The sequence below is a fragment of the Gracilinanus agilis genome, chromosome 1 (assembly GCF_016433145.1).
Source record: "Gracilinanus agilis isolate LMUSP501 chromosome 1, AgileGrace, whole genome shotgun sequence".
Taxonomy (NCBI): domain Eukaryota; kingdom Metazoa; phylum Chordata; class Mammalia; order Didelphimorphia; family Didelphidae; genus Gracilinanus; species Gracilinanus agilis.
The window spans coordinates 258,571,355-258,583,907 of NC_058130.1; positions in this window are offsets into that span (position 1 = coordinate 258,571,355).

Consider the following 12,553-nt stretch of genomic DNA (forward strand, 5'->3'; position numbering starts at 1 on the left):
ATATATATATATATATATATATATATATATATATACATATATATATATATATATATGTTGTCATAATCTAGTTCCTCTCTAGGACATCCTAAGAGGTTTCTCATTGGAACCTCCAGGGATATAGTGGGTCTTTTGTATACCAAGACACTCTTCCTCCCCACTGCATGATAGCCTAGTGGATATACACTCTTTCCAGCACAGCATCTGCCTAACTGATTTAATTACTTCATCTCTTCTAGTGTGTCAAATGGACACTTGGGAATCTCCCACAATTCTTTTATCTCTAATAAAGACATAAGATCCAGACAAAAGAAGACAGGACTCAACATAGGCTCAGGGAGAGACAGCTTGAATTTCAACCCTAAAATCAAACTTTAATATGAAAAGGCTTTTTGGGGGACCAGAGAGGTACAATTTAATATTCATTTCCCATTTGAAAAATTAGAGCTATGAAAAAGATCCAATAAGGCTGATTCTGAGTTACTGACCAGGTGGGTGCCCAATCCCTAAAGTTTTTAAGCAAAGTCCAAATGACCATTTGCCAGATGTCTTGTAATAGAGATTCTTTCTTAGCTCTGATTGGACAACCTGACCACCAAAATCCCTTAACAGCTCTGAAATTCTTCGATTCTGTGATTCATATTAGTAAATAGTTTAGAATTGCAACAATAATTTTGTCTTGGAGAACAAAATGGTTTCTTAACATAATAAGCAAAAATATAACTAAATCAGAGATTAAATATAGCACATGAATAAAATAAGGAAATATAAATTATAAATTAATAAGAAGTGAATCCAACAGAGGATAATGATTATTGGTCAGAGATTAGAGAAATCTTTGCTCTTTATACAACACGTAAAGGCACTGTAAAATTTTTGAGACTACTGAATAAATTCAGAAACTAAGAAGATGATGCCATTGATTAAATCATCAGTTATGGTTATAGTCTTCTCTCTTCCAGATATTCATCAAACCTAACTCTGCTTATTGCCAGAGGCTGATAACATCAGTGCTGACATGGCTATTAGCCATTTCATTCCTCTGTGGAAGGAAAGCATTCATTGCTTTCTAATTACCTTTTAAAGTTAATTTTTTCAGATGAGTAGGCTTGCATGCAACTGGCAAGCACTTCTAGATGACATTGCTCCCTCCACACTTTCAAATCAAATGTGCTAGTTTTAGAATCCAATTCAGAATTGACACCTCAAAATCTCAGTATTACGAGGCTTTGAAAGTCTATCTACTTTTTTCTGTCTCTAAACCACACTATCTTAAAATATACTAGAAGAGCAAATAGTATCCTATGTTTCAAAATAAAATTAATTTTTAAAAAGTATATTTTTATGAATAATGCATTCGATCCTCTTTGTTATTTCATCCAAGTGGAATAAGGTCTCTAATTTTCTTCCCAAAGGAAATTATATATATACATATATATACATATATATGTATGTATGTTAGAGTACATGTGTGTACGTTTGAGGTGTGTGTGTGTGTGTGTAAAAGAGAGAGACCTCATTTGTAGTTATTCATATAGATGAAATCAAAGGATTTAAAAAAAAATCATACTTTTGTCTTCTGTATTTCTACTATAACAGTTCTTTCTCTGGATTTGAATAGCGTTCTTTCTCACAAGTCCTCAGAAAAATGTCTTGGATCATTGCACTGTTGATAGTAGAGAAGTCCATTACATTCTATTTTGCCACAATATATCTGTCTCTGAGTATAAGGTTCTCCTGGTTCTTCTCTTTCAATCTGCATCAATTCTTGGAGGTCTTTCCAGTTCACATGGAATTCCTTCCGGTTCTTTATTCCTTTTAGCGTAATAAAATTCCATCACCAACAGGTACCATAATTTGTTTAGCCATTCCCCAATTGAAGGGTGTCCCCTCATTTTCCAGTTTTTTTGCAATCACAACAAAGAGCATGGCTATAATTATTTTTGTACAAATCCTTTTCCTTATTTTCTCTTTGAATTATAAACCAAGCAGTGATATGGCTGGATCAAAAGGCAGGCAGTTTTTTCAAGCCCTTTAGGCATAGTTCCAAATTGCCATCCAGAATGGTTGGATCAATTCACAACTCCACCAGCAATATATTAATTTTTTTTTATTTTACCACATCCCCTCCAATCCATTACCTCAGAGTTGTTTTGATTTGCATATTTCTAATTATAAGAGATTTAGAACACTTTTTCATGTGCTTTTTGATAGTTCTGATTTCTTTATCTCAAAATTGCCTCTTTATGTCCCTTACCCATTTATCAATTAGGGAATGGCTTGATTTTTTTGTACTATTGATTTAGCTCCTTATATTTTGGTAATTAGACCTTTGTCAGAGCTTTTTGCTATAATTTTTTCCCAATTTGTTGTTTCCCTTCTAACTTTGGTTGCACTGGTTTTGTTTGTACAAAGCCTTTTTAATTTAATGTAATCAAAATTATTTATTTTGCATTTTGTAATTTTTTCTAACTCTTGCTTCATCTTAAAATTGTTCCTTTTCCAGAGATCTGACGAGTATACTATTCTGTGCTCACCTAATTTACTCATAGTTTCCTTCTTTATAGTCAAGTCATTTACCCACTCTGGATTTATCTTGGTGTAGGGTGTTAGATGTTGATCTAAAGCTTACCTCTCCCATACTATTTTTTAATTTTCCCAACAGTTTTGGTCAAATAGTGGATATTTGTCCCCAAACCTGAGATCTTTGGATTTAATGTACACTATCTTGCTGAGGTCATTTAACCCAAGTCTATTCCACTGATCCTCCCTTCTGTCTCTTAGCCCAGTGATAGATTTTTTTTCTGGAATGCTCATCTGTTAGTCTGTTTCTAAGGCAACTCTTTCAAAGTTTCATTATATTCTATCCTACTCATTGTATTCATCAGATTAGGAATATAATGTCCCGAGGCCAGATAAAACATTTCAGGGGGCTGCATCTGGCTTATGGGCCTTAGTTTGTCTATCACTGCCCTAGTACATGGTCAATCTTTATGAATGTACCATGTAAAGTGTATTCCTTTATATCCCTATTTATTTTTCTCCATATATTTATTAACTAAAATTTTTCTAAGATTTCATTCACATCTCTTACCTCTTTCTTAGTTATCTTTTGGTTTGATTTATCTAGATCTGATAGATGAAAGTTCAGTTCTTCTTTAAAAATTTGGATGCTATACCATTTGATGCATACCTATTGAACACTCTTATTTCCTCATTGTCTATATTGCCTTTTATCAGTGTATAATTACTTTAAGGATAAAGGATAAGAGATGAAGTATAAGGGATATGAAAAATGCAAAGGTTATCTTGAACAGGGGGAGAAGAGAATTTAGCCACAAACCCTGGGAAAAAATTCTAGAAGGGGAGCTCTGCAGAAGGAGGTTTGGGTGTTTTCTGGGAAAAACTTGTCACTACTGATTTTCCTTCTCTCTGAGCTGGAAGGGAGAACAGCTGCTCCATCAACTCCTAGGAACTAACTAGTTTTGTGGAAAGACTAGGAGGTTCTTGGGTCTGGAAGAATACCTTGGAGGAGATCTGTGTTTCCCTGAAGTGCTGTGAACAATCTGGCTGTGGAAATTTGGCTAAGGTAAACCAAAGAGTTTTACATTGGAGACTTTGAGTTTTACCTAGGAAGCCAACCCCAGGCTTGGAAAAAGACTCAGTCCACCTGTGAGTCCTATCTCCTTGGCCTTTTAGAGACAATTTGGGATATTTAATTTAACAAGGTAGTCAGATAGTTTTGGGTCTAGATAGACCAGGGAGCTGTTAAGAAGGGCTTGAGAAGACCAGAAAACTGTCCCCATGAGGGGAGCAAAGAAAAGTTGATGGAGATTAAGTTTTTTAGAGACAGGGATCCTGTGGAGTTTATTAATCAGTTTCTACAACCTTCATAAGCTAAATAAACTTGTTTTCTATAGTCTCAAGGGTTTTTATGTTTCATTGGCCCTGGAAGGTTGCTAGTTGGGTTTCTTCATCACCAATCCATCTAGGTCCTTCCTAATCAATATAACACCTTTGGAATGTATATTTCTTTTTCATTTCCCTATTTATTTAAATCAGATCTATTTTTATTTTGGCTTTATCAGATATTATGATTACAACTCCGGCTTTTTCTCAGTTGATTCCCAATAGATTTTGCTCCATCCTCTTACCTTTACCCTGTGTGTGTCTACCTGTCTCATGTGTGTTTCTTGTAGACAACATATGGTAGGATTTTCGTTTCTAATCCACTCTGCTATTTGGTTCTGTTTTATGGGTGAGTTTCTCACATTCACATTCAGACTTAAGATTACTACCTATTTATTCCTCATCATTTTTATTTTGTCTCCTAGTCCTGCCCTTTCTTCTTTCACTATTTACTTCTACATCAGTGCTTTGCTTTTAATCAGTCCTCCTATTCCTCATCCTTATTTAACTTCCATTTCCACCCCCATTCTTCTTATTCCTCTCTTATTTTTCTTTAGGGGCTATTAAATTCCCTCCCTCCTCTCTTTCCCTTCCTTTTGGTACTCTGCCACACTACTCCCTTGGTTTTTCCCTCTCAATTTCTCTGTAGGGTAAGATAGAATTCAATACCCCAATGGATCTAGATGTTTTTCCCTCTCAGAATTGATTCCACTGAGAGTAAGGTTTACATATTACCTATTAGCACTCTCTTCCTCTCCTTGTTATAATAATAGTATTCTTCCCATCCTCCTCCCATGTGCCTCTTTATGAGGTAAAATTTATCCTATTTTTTCTTATTCCTTCAAGTTTCTTTTGGTGCCATCTTCTATTCCCTCTTTTCTTAAAAATTTCATCTTAAACCACTTAGTACCCCAACTTCTACCTATGAATAGTTCTTCTAACTGTTATTATAATGAACGTAATTTTTGAGAGTTGCAAATATCATTTTTCCAAATTGAAATATAAGCAATTTGACCTTAGTGAAGCCCTTAAAATTTTTTCCCCTCTTTTTTGTTTACCTTTTCACATTTCTCTTGAATTTTTTATTTGGACATCAAATTTTCCATAGTTCTAGTCTTTTCTTTATAAGTACTTGGAAATCTTCTATTTTGTTAAATGCCCATACTTTCCCCTGGAAGTATATAGTCAATTTTGATGATTAGGTGATCCTTGGTGGTAGACCCAATTCTCTTGCTTTTCTAAATATCATATTCCAAACCTTGCAGTTCTTTAGTATGGAAGCTGTCAGATTCTGTGTAATCATGACTAAGGCTCCTTGATATCTAAATTGTCTCTTCCTGGCTTCTTGCAATATTTTCTCCTTGGCTTGGAAGCTCTTGAATTTGGCAATTACATTTCTAGGGCTTTTCTTTTGAGGATGTCATATAGAGGTTGATCTAGGGGCTCTTTCAATATCTATTTTGCCCTCTTGTTCAAGAACATCAGGGCAATTTTCTTGGATAATTTCTCATAATGTCATGTCAAATCTTGTTTTTTTCTAGATTTTCAAGTATACTTATGATTCTCAAATTGTCTTTTCTGGATCTGTTTTCCAGGTCCACTACCTTTCCAATGAGATATTTCATGTTTCCTTCTATTTTGTCATTCTTTTGAATTTGCTTTACTAATTCTTGCTATCTTTGAGATTGTTAGCTTCCATTTACCCAATTCTAGTTTTTAAAGACTAGATATCAGCTATGATATCAGCTATGATCTTTTGATTTTTCTTTTGGCTTTGGTCTAACCCTCTTTTCATGGCTTCCAGCAGGTCAATTCTGATCTCCAATTTGCTTATTATTTTATGTCATTTCTGTGCCTCTTTTTCCAAGTGGGAGATTTTGCCTTTTAAATTGTTATTTTCCTTTTGAATTACTTGTATTTATTTCTTTCACTTTTCTTCCCATTGTTCCTTCATCTTTCTTACTTGATTCTTAAACTCCAATTTGAGTTCCCTGAGAGCGTGTAACCAATTTCCATTTTTTGGGAAAGTTTGGATGTATTTGCTTGTTTGTCATTCTTTGCTATCACCTCTGTACTTTGCTCCTTTTCTCCAAAGAAGTTATCCAATGTTAGATGCTTTCTCTGTTGTATTATACTCTTTTTGGTATTTGTGGATTTTGGTTCGTGGGTACTGATGGCCATTGCTGGGTTAGTTTTATCTTCCCTTCTCAGCCAGAAGGCAGCACTCAGTGTAGAGAGCTACAGAGTGGTTTTTGCCCTGAGGCTATTTTTTGAGTTTCCATGGCTTCTGTTGTGGGCAGCCCTTATCTGCACTATCTTTGTTCCTGTGCTCCACAGGTCCCAAGTCTCACAGCCAAAGCTTTGCACTGTCCTCAAGGGTAAGTCTATGGTGCCTTCAGACAGCTCCCAAGAATTTAGAGATTGCCCTGGCCTTTGCTCTGTCTTTGGCATGGTAGGTGGTGTGGAGAGGAATGATCAGCTTACTCTTTGGTATGTGTAATTTTACCCCCTTTTAGCATGGAAATGCCCAAACCCTGCCTACCTTCAAGATTGCTAACTACACTAAAGCCCCTTTCCTCATCTGATTTTAAATTTTGTCCTTTTGAGATGCTTTGTTGTGATGGGTGGTAGGAAGAGTTGTGGAGTTCCTTCTACAGCCATCTTAGCTCTGGAAGTCTCTACCATGCAGTTTTTAGGAATAAAAGTAATTTCAGGGAAATGGATCATGGTTCCTTTTATCCACAAAAACATTTAAGTTATATGGGGATACTATTATTGGAACTTAATATCAGCTTCTTTGTGAGGGACACAGAGAGGCATGTGGAGTCTATCCCATTGTAACTGCTATAGAGTCTGATGTTTTTTTCATGTAGCTTTAATTCCTATATAGTCTGATGATTCTCAATAAAGCTAAAAAAAGCATTATTTAGTCTGAAAAAGTGTTCATTCTAGGATTAATTCAGAAGATAAAATACTTTGGGGATAATTTACAAGCTGAGATGATATGAATGATGAGAAGCTGCAATTCACAAATATAAAAAAAGGGTGACCTACAAAATAGAACACAGCCAAAGTAAAAGAAGATGAGATGGAGATTTTTGCTTGAGTTCTAAATAATGAAACTGAATAAGCTAAAAAGAAACTCAAAGAGAGGAAACATCTGGTCCAAATGGGCTTACAGATAATGTTTCTTAAATATTTAAAAAGCAGTGAATAACTATACTACATATTTTAAAAAATCGAATGACCACTCTAACAAATTATTTTTATTAAATACATGTGATCCTAATACTTGAACTAAGGAAAGATAATGAAGAGAAATATCCATATATGAATACCATTAATGGATACTGATGCAAAAAAAATTAAGCACTATCCTAGCAAAAAAGACAAAAATATATTATTTAAAATAATTAACAAAGTTGAATTCATATCCTGGATATAGGGATGATTCAATATTAGGAAAATAATTTACATGTTCATATTAAAAGCAAAGCAATAAAAGCTAAACTAATTGATTAATAGATGGAGAAAAACAAAGTATAACTCATTTATACTGTATAAACACATCTTTTACTCATTAAGCACAGAAAACCCATTGTAATATTATGTATGTATGTGTATGTTTGTATATACACAATAGTATTATTCAGAAATACTATAATTTATTCTACTAAATACAGGGGCTATGCCAGGACGCTATCCTTACCCAGTGTAATTTAGAAGAGTTCTAAAAATGCTAGTGATAGATATAAAACAACAGAAAACAATTAGAGTCATTAAAAGTACCTGATATGAGATAAATTATTCCCTATTTGCAGATGACATGATAGTTTATTTATTAAACACCAGAGAATCATTAAAGAACCTAATTAATATAATAATTTTAGTAAAGTGACAAAATATATAATAAATTCAGAAATTACCACCATTTCTACATTTCAATAATAAAATCTAGAGGGAATTAGAAACATAAGTGCCAATCAGAGTACCTATAAAATTTATCCACCATCTAGGGTGTAGGTGAGTGATTAGGGAAGATTAGTACCTCTGGTGTGAAGGCTTGCTAAGTCCTCTCCTTTCCTCTGATTTCTACCTGCCACTCAGCTCTTTACTATGGCTTCAGAAAGCAGTAGCTTGCACAGCAACCATAACATGGTAAAAACATCTTGGCAGGTCAGATAAATCAGGATCAGGGTAACTGTAAGGCTTCAAAACTGTTGGTGAGATAGACAGATGGCTAAGGGAATAGAATCATCTCCCTAGAAGCATCATTGAGATTAGGCAGCCCCTGAGTGTCTAAGCAGATTTTGTTTTTGTTGCTATTGTTGTTTTTAATTTAGTGAATATTTTTAAAATACATTTATTTAATTAATTATTCTGGAAGATTTGCCCAAGGTTACATGATTCATGTTCTTTCCCTCCCCTTCTCCCTCCCACCTCCCATAGCCAATGAGCAATTCCACTGCGTTTTACATGCATGATTGATCAGACCAATTTCCATATTAGTATTTGCAACAGAGTGATCATTTAGAATCTACATCCCCAATCATATCCCCATCAAACCATGTGATCAAGCAATTGTTTTTCTTGTTCATTTCTGCTCCCACAGTTCTTTTTCTGGATGTGGATTGCATTCTTTCTTATAAGTCCCTCAGAATTGTCCGGGATCATTGCATTGTTGCTAGTAGAGAAGTCAATTATGTTCAATTGTGCCACAGTATATCAGTCTCTGTATACAATATTCTCCTGGTTCTGCTCCTTTTGCTCTGCATCAGTTCCTGGAGGTTGTTCAAGTTATTCCTCTGGTTCATTATTTCTTCTAGCACAATCCATCCCCTGTTATTGTTTTTAGTAAGTATTGCAAAGGGACTTTACTTTTTAAATTTTATTTTTGTTTTATTATGTACTTAGTAATCAACAAAAAAATGAGAAGAAAATAAGATGGAAAAATGTGCAAAATCAAAAGCTCCAAATTGTTTATAATTTTTTAAATGTGAATTATATATAGGCAATATTAGCATTCTCTACTGCAATAAGGGGATTTTTAGGAGGTAATAAGGGAATCTGCAGAATGTAATATGGGACTGAAGCTAGGGGTAATAGCTGGTAGGAATAGGGAATAAGGCAAGGCCAAAATTCATCAAGAAAAAAACCAGACTTAAACAGAGAGTTTGCTGCCCAAACCCAGAACTCAAGAGAATCAACATGAGGTAATTAAGAGAATGGGGAGAGGAGAAAAAAAAATAATTTTCTTTAAAGGACACAACAAATTCAATCAATTTATATCCCAAGAAGAAAAGAAGGTATTGCCAAATATTAAAAATTATTATTACCAACAGGATAATTAGAAGAAGTTTACATAGAGGGAACAGGGACAAACTGTATAGGATGAAATGTAAAGAGATATATAAATATATATGTATGTAAGTATGTATAAATATATACAAAACTGGGGTGGGGGTAAGAAGATAATAATAAGATAAAAAGGAAAGCAAACAAAAAGGAATAAATTTATATTTCATAAAGAAGCACATGGGATCAACAGGGAAAAATAACAATATACTGTAAGGGTAAAGAGGTTAGAGAGAGGGAATATTCAATACTTAAGTGCATTGAAATCGACTTAGAGCAGAACAATCAGATCCATAGGGGCAGAAAATTGATGCCCTATAGAGAAGTAGAGGGGTAACAAAGGGACTGGTAGGAAGGGAAGAAATACTAGGGAGGGAGAGGGCTTGGGGGGAGAAGCACCATGTGGCTTTAAAGAACAATAAGAGAGGAATAAGAAGGGAGAGGGGAGAAAGGGAAGTAAAACAAGGGAGGGTATTATAGGAACTGATTAAAAACAAAACACTGATATAGAAGGAAATAGTGAAAGAAGAAAGGACAGGACTAGGAGATCAAAATGTCTGGGAATTCAGAGTTGATAATTATAACTCTGAATGTGAATGGGATGAACTTGCCCACAAAATGGAAGCAAATAGCAGAGTGGATTAGAAACCAAAACCCAACCATATGTTGTTTACAAGAAACGCATCAGACAGACAGACAGACATTGAATGAAAATGAGAGGATGAAGCAAAATCTTTTGGGCTTCAAATGAGAAAAAGAAGGCAGGGGTGGCTATCATGATCTCCGACAGAGCTAAAGTAAAACTAGATAAGGTTAAAAGAGATAGGGAAGGTTACTATATCCTAATAAAAGGCAGTATAAACAATGAAGAAATATCAGTACTCAATATGTTTGCACCAAACTGAATAGCTTCCAAATTTCTAAAGGAGAAGCTAGTGGACCTCAAGGATGAAATAGATAGCAAAACCACACTAGTGGGGGACCTGAACCTTCCCCTATCAAATCTAGATAAGTAAAAAAAATAAATAAATAAGAAAGCGATAAGAGAGGTGAATGAAACCCTAGAAAAATTTGAGTTAATAGATATTTGGAGAAAAATAAATAGAGACAAAAAGGAATACACCTTCTTTTCAGCAGCACATGGAACATTCACAAAGACAGACCATTTAATAGGGCACAGAAACATGGCAAACAAATGCAAAAAAGCAGAAATAATAAATGTAACCTTCTTAGATCATAATGTAATAAAAATAGTTATTAGTAAGAATACATGGAGAGGCAAACCAAAAACTAATTGGAAATTAAATAATAGGATTCTCCAAAATAATTTAGTGAAAGAACAAATCACAGAAACAATTAATAATTTCATTGAAGACAATGACAATGATAAGACATCTTACCCAAACTTATGGGATGCAGCCAAAGCAGTTCTAAGGGGAAAATTGATATCACTGAGTGCTATTAACAAATTAGGGAGGGCAGAGGTTAATGAATTGGGCATGCAACTTAAAAAGCTAGAGAATGAACAAATTAAAAATCCTGAGATGAAAACTAAATTAGAAATACTAAAAATCAAAGGAGAAATTAATAAAATCAAAAGTAAAAGAACTGGGGCAGGTGGGTAGCTCAGTGGATTGAGAGCCGGGGCTAGAGATAGGAGGTCCTGGGTTCAAATCCGGCCTCTGACACTTCCTAACTGTGTGACCCTGGGCAAGTCGCTTGACCCCCATTGCCTACCCTTACCACTCTTCCACCAAAGAACTAATACGCAGAAGTTAAGGGTTTAAAAATATTTTTAAAAAAATTAAAAGAACTATTGAATTAATAAATAAGACTAGAACCTGGTATTTTGAGAAAACAGATAAAATAGACAAAGTACTGGTTAATTTAATTTAAAAAAGGAAAGAAGAAAACCAAATTGACAGTATCAAAGATGAAAAGGGAGACCTCACCTCTAATGAGGCAATCATTAACTATTTTGCCCAATTATATAGCAATAAATTTAGTAATCTAGGTGATATGGATGAATATTTGCAAAAAAATATAAATTGTCTAGATTAACAGCAGAAGAAATAGAATACTTAAATAATCCGATATCAGAAAAAGAAATTGAACAGGCCATTAAAGAACTCCCTAAGAAAAAATAGCCAGGGCCTGATGGATTCACAAGTGAATTCTATCAAACATTCAAAGAACAATTAATCCCAATATTATACAAATTATTTAATATAATAAGCAAAGAAGGAGTCTTACCAAACTCATTTTATGACACAAATAAGGTACTGATTCCAAAGCCAGGTAGATCAAAAACAGAGAAAGAAAATTACAGACCAATCTCCTTAATGAATATAGATGCAAAAATCTTAAATAGAATACTAGCAAAAAGATTCCAGCGAGTGATCAAGAGGGTTATTCATCATGAACAGGTGGGATTTATACAAGGAATGGAAGGATGGTTCAACATTAGGAAAACCATCCACATAATTGACCATATCAACAAGCAAACCAACAAAAACCACAAGATTATCACAACAGATGCTGAAAAAGCCTTTGACAAAATACAGCAACCATTCCTATTGAAAACACTGGAAAGTATAGGAATAGAAGGACCTTTCCTAAAAATAATAAACAGTATATAACTAAATCCATCAACAAGCATCATATACAATAGGGATAAATTAGAAGCCTTCCCAGTAAGATCAGGTGTGAAACAAAGATGCCCATTATCACCTCTATTATTTAACATTGTTCTAGAAACACTGGCATTAGCAATTAGAGAAGAAAAAGAAAATGAAGGAATTAAAATAGGCAATGAGGAAACTAAGCTATCACTCTTTGCAGATGATATGGTCTACTTAAAAAATCCTAGAGAATCAACTAAAAAGCTAGTAGAAATAATCAACAACTTTAGCAAAGTTGCAGGATACAAAATAAATGCACATAAATCATCAGCATTTCTATATATTTCCAACAAATCATAGCAGCAAGATGTAGAAAGAGAAACACCATTTAAAATCACCCTAGACAATATAAAATATTTAGGAATCTATCTACCAAAACAAATACAGGAATTATATGAACATAACTACAAAACACTTTCCAAAAAAGTAAAACTAGATCTAAACAATTGGAAAAACATTGAGTGCTCATGGGTAGGATGAGCTAACATAATAAAAATGACCATTCTACCCAAATTAATTTATTTATATAGTGCCATACCTATCAAAATACCAAAAACCTTTTTTACTACATTAGAAAAAACTATAAAAAAGTTTATTTGGAAGAACAA